Source organism: Pongo pygmaeus, chromosome 13, assembly GCF_028885625.2.
Source record: "Pongo pygmaeus isolate AG05252 chromosome 13, NHGRI_mPonPyg2-v2.0_pri, whole genome shotgun sequence".
NCBI classification, from domain to species: Eukaryota; Metazoa; Chordata; class Mammalia; order Primates; family Hominidae; genus Pongo; species Pongo pygmaeus.
In genome coordinates this window covers 56,989,194-56,997,691 of record NC_072386.2, presented here as the reverse complement: position 1 = coordinate 56,997,691, position 8,498 = coordinate 56,989,194, and the positions used below count along the sequence as shown (strand labels likewise).

Genomic DNA, 8,498 nt, shown 5'->3' with positions numbered 1-8,498 from the left:
TATTAAAACTGCTAGGCAAATAATAGAATGCCAGGAAAACCATTTCATCCATAGTTTCTCCAAGTGGTGTCTATGACTCACTGGATCTGGAATCCCCTGAAATGTCTGTTCAAACAATTTAGATTCTTAATCCATCTTTAAACCTTCTCAACCAGAACTTCTGGGAGGGGATATCTCCCTCCCTCCCAGGAATCCACAATTGCAATGAGAAGCTTGAAGTCCACTCCTGTCCAGGGAACAGCCTTAGAGAACTCAGGCCCTCCAGTGAAGGAGGAAAAGACAAATCTAGTCATAATACTTGAAGTATATTGCTCATCTTTAAATTACCCACCCAGGGGAATAAAACGCTCTCTCAGGGTAAAAACACATGTGAATTTGTCCAAATCATTGTAATAAGGCTCCTGGGTGTGGGGGGTGGGGGGTGGGGGGTGGTTAACCCCAGTGATCAGCAGCAACTAATAATACTAACTACATCATCCCCACAGGGGTTGGGGTGTAAGGACAATTATTTGCCCTTCACAGTTATGGATTGGTTTGATCAATTAAAAGAAAAATTACCCAAAGAGAATTTTTCTTTTTTTAAACTCAGAGTGAGACCCAGTCAGTAAGCATTTTGAAATGTGGGGGGAGGACCCAGTTGCCTTACGAGTGTGCCTTTGAAGGAGGAGGAGGAAGAGAGGAAGAAAGGAGCAGTGAAGACAGAGACTCTCTTTGGGCAAAGCGGGGCTTTCAGCACGTTCGGTGGTACAGCTCTGACCCTGCCCAATCATGGGACTGACCTATGCCACCATATGGGGGTGGATCGAGGTGGGTGGTGGCATCTGGGATCTCTGCTTGGCTTCCTGGCTGACAGGAATATCCTCTGCAGCTCCACCGGGGAGCAGGGCGGACAAGGTGAGATAGTTAAGTCTACAGGAAGGAGGGAGTACTGTGGTTTCTGAGCTGGCATCCCTCTCCCAAGGGGTGGGAGGGAGGCCTGGAGCAACCGCAGCTGAGATCCATTAGCTCCGGCCCCCACCAGGAGCACGGGCATGATGAGTGTTCGGAGGACAAGGGAAGTGAGCCCACCTGTGCCTGGGAGCCCCAGCATCTGCTGCAGCTATTATGGCAGGGAGAGGAAAGGGCACTGCAGAAGCCAGCGCGGCCTGCAGAGGATCCACCCATGGGTAGTGGGCTTGACCCTCAGTGAGCAGAAGGGATAGGGAGAATAAAATGCATTCCTGTTGTGTCCTAAAGGCCTCCCAACTGGAAGGAAGCCAGGCAAGCCTGACCGGACAGCCGGTTCCAGTGTCCATTTGCCCAGGAGAGTAGCCACTCTGTGGGTGCGATCAAGTCCTTCCTACATCATCGCAGACAGTTATTCACACACCAGAGCTTTGGTGACTTGCTCCGAGCCTAGCTGGACCCAGATACCTTTGTTTTCCAGTTTTCCTGATAAATTAGCGCCAAAGAAGGAAGAGCTCATTAATCAACTGTCTTGGTCCATATATAAGACACCAGTTAAACTTGAATTTCAGATAATCAGTGAATAATTTTTTATCATAAGCATGTCCCAGGCTGAATTTGTATAGGTATATATTTTTGTGTGTATATGTGTGTGTGTATATATATATATATGTATATATAGAATATAACTATGTCCAGGGAATACTATGTAAGTATAATATATAATACTGATACATATAGCATATGATATAATACTTATATAATATTCCCTGGACATAATTATACTCTACAATATATGTATGGCCTATACATACTTATACTAAAAAATTATCCATTGTTTATCCAAAGTTGAATTCAACTGGGCATCCTATGTTTTTGTTAGCTAAATCTTGTAACCCTACCAGAAGCGATGTGTCTGTGGTATGACTACAGCTGTCGCCTCGGTCATGTCCCTGCAGTTAAGAAAACAGGAAAGCTGAAGTGGTAACAAAATGGGCTGAAGGCCTAATCCAGCCCTCAGGTGTATTTTGTTTGATTAGTACAGAGTTTTTGTTTTCATTTTCAAATGATTGCCAACATTGAAATCCAGAGATCTCACATATGCACCAAGTGTTTAGGTGTTTCTGGAAAAGGTGGAAGATCTGTCAATATCGTATGGAAACAAATTAGATGTTCCCTGCGTTGGTCTCACTCATTTGTGCTTCTTTCCTGTAGCTGAATTTGGGACAGATCCATGTAAGGTATTCGATTCTCTAAAATTTTCTCTAGAACAGGGAGGAACTTTTTTTTGGGTGCTGGAATCTCTGAGTGCCTGTTGAGCCTGACCAGGCTGATCTAAAGCAGGAGGGCTCTTCACCCCTCACCCTCGACGTCTGACCTGGAGACTTGCTCCTTATAAGGCTTACATGTGACCTGAGACAGGTCCCTAGCTTCTCCCAGGGTGTCTATTTTCATCCCTAAAATGAGGGGACAACTATCCATGTTTCCCAACTTTTTTGTACCAAAAGTTCTGTTTTGTCAACCTTATGCCACTGTGGTTCCAGTTTTTGCTTGTTTGTTTGTTTTATAGAATGGTTCACAAATTTGTGAGTCATCCTTGCTCAGGGCCACGCTAATCTTCTCTGTGTCATTCCAATTTTGGTATGTGTGCTGCTGAAGCGAGCACATGGACCCGATGTTTTCAAAGATCTGTCTACCCAAGCAAATGACATATGTTACAAACAGCCTGTAAATTCTGACCTGCCTGAAAGCTAACTGGTTTCATCACACCACATGGGTCAAATTCCCTCTAAAAGCAAAAACATTTTGTAAGCTCCTGTAACCTTACTGAAAATAGGGATGCCTTTAAAGCCAATAAAGGCTAGGTGCGGCTAGCCTAGGTTACACTTCAGTAACACACTCCAAAATTTTAGTGGTTTAACACATAAAAGTTGATTTTGAAACTTTAACCCATGCAGTATCTGGTATGGGTTTGGCAGCTCTCTAGGCAGTGACATAATAATTGTTTCCTTTTTTTTTTTGAGACAGAATCTCACTCTGTCGCCTAGGCTGGAGTGCTGTGGCATGATCTCGGCTCACTGCAACCTCCGCTTCCCAGGTTCAAATGATTCTCCTGCCTCAGCCTGCTGAGCAACTGGGATTACAGGTGCCCACCACCACGCCTGGCTAATTTTTGATATTTTTAGTAGAGACGGGGTTTCACCATGTTGGATAGGCTTGTCTTGAACTCCTGACCTCGGGCGATCTGCCCTCCCAAAGTGCTGGGATTACAGCCACTCTGGCTTTAGTTTCCTTCTTTACTGTGGCTTGACCATTTCCACATGTGGTTTTCCTGGCAGGGGAGGGTTTGCTGGTGGGCTTTCAAGGGCCTCACCTCTGCTCACATTTCATTGGCTGGATCCAGTGCCATGGCTTCACTTAGAGGAAAGGGCTAGGAGGTAGAGTTTCCTGCATGCCTGGGAAGCTGTGGAGAAAAGCATACAATGAACACTAAGAGGCGACACCACAGGGACATGAGCCCTTTCAGCTCCAAAATTCTACATTCTGTCATTCTTCAGAGTGGTCACATGGTGTGGTCTGTAGTTATACTGGCTTGACCTTTAAGATGACTGACTGCTGTCAAGCAGAACAGATGCTACAGATATGTTGAGCTTTAAGTAGTTTCAAATCCTATGTTTCCTTCCTGATGATAATAGCTTTTTTTTTTTTGAGACAGAGTTTCGCTCTTGTCACCTAGCTGGAGTGCAATGGCTCGATCTCTGCTCACTGCAACCTCTGCCTCCCAGGTTCAAGCAATTCTCCTGCCTCAGCCTCCCAAGTAGCTGGGATTATGAGCACCTAACACCACGCCCAGTTAATTTTTATACTTTTAGTAGAGATGGGGTTGCACCATGTTGGCCAGGCTGATCTCTAACTCCTGACCTCAGGTGACTCGCCCACCTCGGCCTCCCAAAGTGCTGGGATTACAGGCGTGAGCCACCATGCCGGCCACAGCTGACTTTTATTTTGTGTGTGTGTATCGACTCACTTATCTTCACAGCAGCCCTAAAAGGTAGGTACGTTTTTTATTATTCCTGTACTATTTTTTTTTTAACAGGAACTGTTTCATAGATTTTAAAAACAGGCTCTGTCTTCACTTGAACAGACATATTTGAAAAATGAACTCGAGTCCACTGTGTGCTGTTTCAGTGATACATTCCTGATACATGCATTTTCCCAGCAGAAGGCCCAGAATCACTAAGCCACTGCTTCAGGGTCACGCAGATGCTGTGGGGAGCTGGATTTCCCCCTGAGAGTCACATCCCAGAGCCCGTCTTGGGCTGACACTGGGGTCATTAGGCTCAGGGACCCTGACATGCCCAGCCTCCAGAGTCTGCTCCTCAGGATTTCAGAGACCAGCTCATCAGGACAGTGAAACCTGAGTGTAAGATGAAACTGGCCTTAATTTGACCAGCTACAGTAAGTTGGCTTTAATTGGATGTGAAATATTTTGCCCCTACAGGGAGCTTTAACTGTGTTTTTTTCTTTTTGCCATTTAGTGGCCCACGTTCCAGTGCGTACAATTTCCAGCTCCCAGTCCCAGACTAGCCCCTAATTAAAATATGATGTTTTCCTTTCAAGCTTGGTTTGAAAGTCAACTGAGAATTTTTTGTTTTCTGTTGTTAGGAAATTGTTTTTATTTTTTGAAAAGGTCAGGGATTTACAGAGCTCCAAAGTAAAAAGACATAAAAAGGTTTACAGGGAAAATTCTCCCTCCTCCGAGCTACCTGAGTGCAACCAATGTTTAGTGTCTTGGGCATCCTTCCAGAAATATTTTATTTTTAATTTTCTTTTTACAAACAGGGCAGTACTCTGTCACCCAGGCTAGAGTGCAGTGGTATGATCATGGCTCACTGCAGCCTCGACCTCCCCAGGCTCAAGTGATCCTCCTAATCTTAGCTTCACTAGTAGCTGGGACTGTAGGCACACGCCACCATGCCCAGCTAATTTTTGTTCTATATTTTATTTTATTTTTTTGTAGAGACAGGATCCTGCCATGTTGTCCAGGCTGGTTTTGAACTCCTGGACTTAAGTGATCCTCCTGCTTCAACCTCCCAAAGTGTTGGGATTACAGGCATGAGCCACTATGCGCAGCCCTTCCAGAAATATTTTATGCACATGCGAGCATAAGTATTCTTTTTTCATTTTCTTTAAAAATTATTTATAGTATACTATATACACAGTTGTTTTACCTTGCCTTTTTTTTTTTCTGTCCACTTACTATGTTTTGGAGATAGCTAAATGTAATTATAAAGATAGTTTCTTCATTTAAAAATTTAAATTTAAATTAAAATTTTATTTAAAATAAAAATTAAAAAAAATACATAGTATTTGGCTGTTCCATAGTTTATTTAGCAGTCCCCTTCTGATAAGTATGTTAAGTTTTGAAGTCATCTACTATTAAACGATTTAGTAATAAATAAATTTAGACAACTGTGATTTGAATTGGGAGCAAGTGTAAGTTGCATAAATTCATGAAAGAGGAATTTCTGCAGCAAAGCGTACATGCGTTGGTAATTTTACTAGATACTGCCAATTTGTCCCCTTATAGGTATTGTTCCAGTTTATACTCCCACCAATAAAGTACAAGAATGTCAGTTTCCCCACATCCCCAGTGAATGTGTTTTCAGTTGTGATTTCCCACAACTTGAAAATCTCAGTATGCTTTCATTTGCATTCTCTTCTTATGAATAGAGGTGAGCTTTTCATATGATGCCATCTGCATCAACGAGCGTCTCTTTCTCAGAGTGCTGGAAGAACACTTGCCCTTGAACAGGTCTGTGACCCAAGCTCAAAGCTGGCAGAACCCATCGCAGCTTAACCACCAGGGTTTGTAGTTGAATGTCTTACGCAAGGAAGTGGTTGGTTTCTGCAGTATGTTCTCATTAGAATTCTATGCTTGGTCACTGAAACCAATCCTAACCAGGCTGATGGCGCCATCTATCTTTTTGAGATGGGTAAATGGAATGCAGTGCAGTTTGACAAGGAGGACATTTGGGACCTGACACGAATGATTTCAGGGACCTGACGCTGATGATGAGCTCTGCCAGGGACTGTGGATGTGTTCCATCATAGCTGAAAATATTATTAACTTATTGAATTGTCTTTTGTCATACTTGATGTCACCAAAGTAAGCATGTCTTTTTGATTTTTAAAAAATGTTTGGCCAGGTGTAGTGGCTCATGCCTGTAATCCTAGCACTTAGGAAGGTCGAGGCAGATGGATTGCTTGTGCCTAGGAGTTCAAGACTAGTCTGGACAACATGCAGAAACCCCATCTCTACAAAATAATACACACAAAAAATTAGCCGGATGTGGTGGTGAGAACCTGTAGTCCCAGCTACTTGGGAGGCTAAGGTGGGAGGATCACCTGAGCCCAGGGAGGTTGAGGCTTCAGTGAGCCGTGACTGCACCACTGCACTCTGGCCTGGGTGACGCAGTGAGACCCTGTCTCAAAAAACAAAACAAAACTTATTAAAAAAAAAAAGGCCCACATATATAGAGAATAGTGAAATGAACCCTAATCTACACATCACCAACATTAAGCAGTTATGAAGACTACAGGACACTTGACCCGTCCATCCCATTTCCTGTTTCTTCCTTTTGGTTTAAGTAAGTAGTCTTTAAAGCAAATAATGTCATTTCACCCTTATGTACTTCAGTAAACATCTCTAACAATGGACATATTCATATATAATTACAATGCCATGATCAGATCTGACAAAATTAAAAGTAATGCATTGGTATCATAAGACCGAGTTCATAAAAATCTCCGAGTTATCTCCAGCTTCACTCCCCCTTTACTGTGGGTTTGTCTGATGGGGGTCCACACGCTGTATTTGGTTCTATGTTTCTTACGTCTCTTCTTTTGCACAGTGGACTCCCCCTTTGTGAGGAAATGGAGTCCATTGCTCAGCAGAATGCTCTCCATTCTGAAACTGTGTGTTTGCTTCCTCGTGGAGTCACTTAATTTGTTCCTGTATCCCCCATGTTTCCTGTAGAGTGGAAGCAGATCTAGAGGCTTCTTTGATATGGGTTCAAATGTTTGAGGGAGATGTACTTCCCAGGAGATGCTGGTCCATTGCCTACTGGATCACTTTCAAAGGGACACAGTGGGTCTTTTGTCCACCAGGCAAGATCAGTGGGGGTCAGTAACGTCAGCCAGACAACCCCTCCATTGCAAACTCCACCTTCCATCTTTTCTCTACAATCTTTCCTTTGCTCACTATGTTGCTGGAATCAGTAATTTCAATTAGGGGTTGAAAAATGGGTATTTTCCTTTTTTTTTTTTAATTTTTTTTTTTTGAGAGGAAGTCTCCCTCTCTTGCCCAGGCTGGAATACAGTGGCGTGATCTTGGCTCACTGCAACCTCCCGACTCCTGGGTCAAGTGATGCTCCTGCCTCAGACTCCTGAGTGGAATTACAGGCATGCGCCACCACGCCCGGCTCATTTGTGTATTTTTAGTAGAGATGGGGTTTCGCCATGTTGGCCAGGCTGGTCTCGAACTCCTGACCTCAGGTGATTCACCTGCCTCGGCCTCCCAAAGTGCTGGGATTACAGGCGTGAGCCACTGCACCCGGTGGGGATTTTCTAATTCTACCATTGCTTCTACATATTGGTTGGAGTTTTTTCTTTATATAAAGAAAACTAGAGTTATTTTGTCACCTTGGAATAGTTTATATCATTGTTAAAGTGGGCAATGATTTCCTCAGGTTTCTTGTTTTTTAAGTAGTCTATCCTTCTCCAGTTGAGGAAAAAAAGAACAGCATATTATGTTCAGACCACGGAATTAGCCTAGGAAAGAAATAGCCTTCTTTTTAGCTTTACTTATTACCATAGAATGTTTAGCCCCAGATGTGTGTGAAATTTCATAATTACTAATTGATCCCTTTTAGTTGCAGGCCTTACCCTTTCTCCCTGACTTTGGTCTTTTCCTCAGGGTCTGTCTCCCCGAATCAGCAAAAGCATTGAGCTCTAACAAAGTATGTAGGCTGAAATATCATCACTGAAATCTCATCACATTCCTTTCGCTCCAAAGCCAAACACCACTTATTTGGATGATATTTGGATAATATGTTGCAATGACTCTCAGTTGTGTACACTCTAGTAAGAATTAATGCAACCAGCTTGCTTTCCATTTCACAGATTAGGTTGATGGGGGAGAGACAGGCCTGGAAAGGAAGTAGCAAAAGGAGGGAGTTGAATCACCAGGTGCAGGGCCCTTCCTAGATGGTTGTGGAGGCAGCTGTTGTTTTTCAGCTAGTAGAAGCAGCTGATAGCATTTCATGCTAAGAAGAGATACTAGGAAGAAGGAAGAAGATAAATAAAGATATTCTAGGAACTTTTAGCTGCTAAAGAATGGGTTAGGTACCTGATTATGGGCACCTGAAATACCCATTCTTCACCTACCACACCATATCTCTGTAAGAGATTTTTGCTGCAAGTCACACAATACTGGACTGAGGAAGGTCACTGTCTAGACATGTGCATTTCTGAATAAATACGGACTGGGT

General features: G+C 43.3%; 1 non-coding gene across 1 annotated transcript; it reads right to left on the bottom strand.

Annotated features, from left to right (window-relative positions):
- Positions 1–2,505: 2,505 nt before the first annotated feature.
- Positions 2,506–2,611, bottom strand: LOC129044757 (U6 spliceosomal RNA). The gene has a single exon (XR_008504758.1). It is a non-coding gene; the product is annotated as a U6 spliceosomal RNA (small nuclear RNA).
- Between the last annotated feature and the right edge of the window lie 5,887 nt (positions 2,612–8,498).